The sequence below is a fragment of the Hippichthys cyanospilos genome, chromosome 12, assembly GCF_059441005.1.
Source record: "Hippichthys cyanospilos isolate Australia breed blue-spotted pipefish chromosome 12, RoL_Hcya_1.0, whole genome shotgun sequence".
NCBI lineage: Eukaryota > Metazoa > Chordata > Actinopteri > Syngnathiformes > Syngnathidae > Hippichthys > Hippichthys cyanospilos.
Window position 1 is genome coordinate 21,051,780 of NC_142380.1, and position 4,692 is coordinate 21,056,471.

Here is a 4,692-nt window from a genome sequence, read left to right on the forward strand (position 1 = left end):
GTGTGTGTGTGTGTGTGTATATAATATATATATATATATATATATATATATATATATATATATATATATATATATATATATATATAATATATAAATTTTTACAATAAAATTATTGCTAACATAAACTTCTCGATTTCAAAATGAATATTTTCATGGAGCAGGCTGCACTAAACAAGTTTTTGCGGCAGCAATAATCAGCTGAGACTTCTCAGAATCGTTGAACATGACCAAAATAAAAAAATTTTCACACGCTACTTCAAAAAAAGTTACAGCTGAGCTCTTTCAAAGTTGAACTTGAAAAAAAAAAAAAAGTTAAAAGTGCCAAACAAACAAAAAAGCAATGGGAATAGTGACATGCTCACTGCCAACTGATGTTGCAGGGATGGAAAGGTGCACTTTTGAAATTGCATCAAGAAAAGGACTTATTTTTGCATCTTTCATGGCATCTATTACCTCTGCTTTGGTTCTCTTGTAAAGGGCTGGAAATACTGTGCAAAGTGATGTCGTGACGGCATCTCATACTGCGCTCAAGGTGTGAGTTAGCCGCCAGCAATCCACTGCCTTCCACCGTCAAAAATGGCCTCATATCAAGCGTGATGTACATACCAATATCCTGTGTTATATTGGGAGCTCTCACACTTGGAACCAGTGGCGATGCAAAACTGTTTCTTATTGTTGTTTGCTTGAAGGCATTTATGAAGGGCTGAATAGTTTCAGGTTTTGGTGGTAAACTGCATATAGCCTTTGCATACAGTTCGCGTGATATGTAATGTATGGCATATTTTTTTATGTTTTGCAGAGTTTACAAACTGTCTTTGTCTTATCAGTCAATGTGTTACCATCCTTTTCCTTGATTGGAAACCCAAATTGTTGCCACACAGAGAATATGTAAACGTAATCAGGCCATTGTGTATTTCTTCTGTGTACTCCATTGAGTCCTTTTCCTTTTCAATAAATGGCGGATTACAAACAACGGTTAAGTGCATACCGCCACCTACTGTACGAGAGTGTAGCATGCAAGCCTATCCATCAGCAGTGATGCGATGGAACGAAGTACAAATTTTAGTGTACCTAAATAAATTTTGCCCGTACTTTGTACTTTTAGAAGTATTTTTGACAACTTTTTACTTATACTTACTACATTTAAAACACAAATATCATAATTTTTCCTTGCTACATTTTGAAAAATGCCTTGTTACTTGTTTTTTTAGTTTCTTTTTAACAATTCACAATAAAAGGCCTTGTGTTACTTTTTTTTAGCATGTTTGCACAAACTACGTAAACCGTGTATGTCCAATCAGCCTGGCAGCCGCTAAATTTGAAAAACGTAGGGTCGTCCCACAACTGCCTCAACATCCTCGCTCCTGTTCTGCAGCTGAAGACTTGCCTTGACATCTCTTTCATGCATTTTTTGTTTTCTTTCACTTCCATTTCCATTTCATTCAACTGCTCTGACAGTTCAACACCTGTGCAATAGAACAAAGCTTTAGTTTTGAAATGCCATTTTGAAACGAGTGAGGCCAACACGTAGCAGACCAGTAGGAGTAGGACCGTGAGGAGACACCGACCAAAAAAGACCATCATTGCTGTGACACAATTTCATTGTAGACTGAAGTTTGCCTGAAGACCTGTAGACTGGTTAGACAGAAGTACTCTAGTGTCAAAATGTGCTCCACTCGGGCTGCTTTTTTGGCCATTTCATTAAAGATGATTGTAAAATGAAAACAACATATTGCAGCTAAAATTCATATCCAAAATCATATGCAGAAATTCTTTGTAGAATGAGGTTGGCAAAATCGTGCCAAAACGTGCATTGTAGTGAAAACGGCATTTCAATAAAAATAATAAAACGAACACTAATTATAATTGCAACGGAATTTTTTTATTTTTTCCTCATATTTCCTGGTTTTTAAGCATATCCAAGCAGAAATGTCATTGTAGCATGAAGTTTGAGAAATAAGGTCAAAATGTGCTCCACTGGGGTTGAAAACTCTGTTTTGGCCCTTTCAGTAAAGAAGACTAAAAAACAAAAACTAAACATATTACAGCGGAAATTTTTGATGTATTCCTCATACTTGCTACTTGACATATCCAAGTAGAAATTTAATTGTAGATAGAAGTTGCCGAAAAGTGTAAAAATGTGCTCCATTTGGGCTGAAAACGGTGTTTTGGCCATTTCAATAAAGATGACTATGAAACACAAACTAAACATTGCAGCGGATTTTGTTGATATATTCCTCATAAATCTTTGCGTCTAAAGCATACCCATGAACATTTTTATTGGTGAATGAAGTTTGCCACATAGTGTCAAAATGTGCTCCACTCAGGCGGATGCTGTTTTGGGCATTTCATTAAGATGACTGTAAAACGAAAACAAAACATATTCCACCCCAAAATCTTGATGTTTTCCTCATAATTCTGTAGTATTTCCAGCAGAAATGTCATTGTAGAATGAGGTTGGCCAAATAGGCTGAAAACGCTGTTTTGGCCATTTCACTAAATGACTGCCACTCTGTGGGCCGTCACCTTATCGTGGTGGAAGGGTGTGCGTGTCCCAATGATCCTAGGAGCTAAAATCTAGGGCTTATGCACCAAACAACAATTCAGAGCACCCAGTCTTTTTGGAGTCCCTGGAGGGTGTGGAGAGCGCACGATATTGTCAATAACGAACACCATGTTCAAACATAAGGGTGTCCATATGTGCACTTGGCACCACAACTTCCAGGGCCACGTTCGATGATTGACTTTGTGATTGCATCTAAAATGCTAAAATGTTCAAAGTCTCAGTTACATAGGTGATGCCGTTGATCTTTCACAGGTGCGTGTTGTCTATAATTCTAAAAATCATCATAAACCTTCTGTATACTTTCCAGATGCAGAATATAAAATCTCAACTTCCGATCTGAAACCATTCAAAAGTTTGTAGACTGAAATGGTCAAAACCTCAGTTTAAGGCCTTTCATAGGCGATGCCGTTGACCTTTGAGACTTGCGTGTTGTCTGTATTTCTAAAAATCATGACAATGTCTAGAGATCACTGCAAACCTTCTGTCGACTCCTCAGATGCAGAATATAAAATCTTAATTCCTAGTTGAAAGTGTTGCAGATATTTTTGAGCTAAAAAGTTTAGAACCTCAGTTTAAGGCCTTTCATAGTACGAATGTGGTAGTTATTGACACTTTCATGTGTTATATTTGTCTAAAAATCACTACAAAACTTCTGTCTACTCTTCAGATGCAAAATATAAAATCTCAACTTTCTAGCTGAAAGAGTTGCAAGGATTTTTGGGCTAAAATGGTCAAAACGTTTGTTTAAGGCCTTTCATAGTATGCTTGCCGTTGTTGTTGACACTTGCATGTGTTTTATTTGTCTAAAATTCACCACAAACCGTCTGTCTACTCCTCAGATGCAGAATATAAAATCTTAACTTCCTAGCTGAAAGTGTTGCAAAGATTTTTGGGCTAAAAAGGTCAAAACCTCAGTTTAAACTCTCTCATCGTAACAAGCATACACTGACTAAAGAGTTTGTTAATACATTGAATAGTATGAACCTATTTCCAAAAATCACAAGACCCACTAGAATAACTTCTCACAGCACTGCACTCTTTGATAATATACAATATATATACAAATGATATTATAAATAGCACAGTAAGTGGCTTATTGGTCACTGATATCAGTGACCATTTGCCAGTATTTGTAGTTTATGGGGACAACTAAAAAATTACTCAACCTGCTAAAATACAGAAATGCAGAAGAGTGAAATCAGAAGAAACAGTAAATGCATTTAAAAACAAGTTAATGTCACAGAATTGGGATAATATATATTAATTGTGCATATGAGGAATTCTTAAAATGTTTTCCAAATAGGATAAACACTGTCCTGTAATAATAAGTAATAAGAAATTAAAACATGGGGATTATCCATGATCACAAAAGGTTGACAAAATGCCTGCAAAAAGAAAAATATACTTCACAGAGATTTTATAAGACAGAGAACTAAAGAGTCAGAAAATAAATATGAGACATATAAGAATAAACTGACTAATATTATAGGAGCCACCAGGAAAGAATACTATCATAAAATATTATATGATAACACAAATAATGTCAAAGAAATATGTAATATAATGATCACTGATAAAAAATGATCCTAAAAAAATGTACTATCCTAATTATTTTATGATTGATAAAGCAGAGAAATATGATATGCAAGAAGTAGCCAACAACTTTAATACATTCTTTGTGAGTGTGGGACCAAATCTAGTTGACCAAATCCCAGATCCTGCAATAGCTGGGGAGCAGTACAATAAATTAATAGACAGTAACTTAAGTTCAATGTTTCTTTCACCTGTGGATGAGACAGAAATTATGAATATAGTTTCCCAATTCAAGAACAAGACCTCAAAAGACTGTGATGATATTGATATGACTCTTGTAAAAAGAGTGATTAAGGGGATATCCAAACCATTAATGTATATTTTTAATCTTTAATTGCACACCGGCACATTTCCAGACAAAATGAAAACAGCTAAAGTCATACCCTTCTATAAAGCTGGGGACAAACACCAATTCACAAACTATAGACCTGTATTGTTAGTGTCATGTTTCTATTGTGGTTTCGGGCTGGGTTTTCTGTTTTGGGGGTTTTAGTTTATTTTAAGTTGTGAGTTCTTTTAGTTCTTTTGTCTTG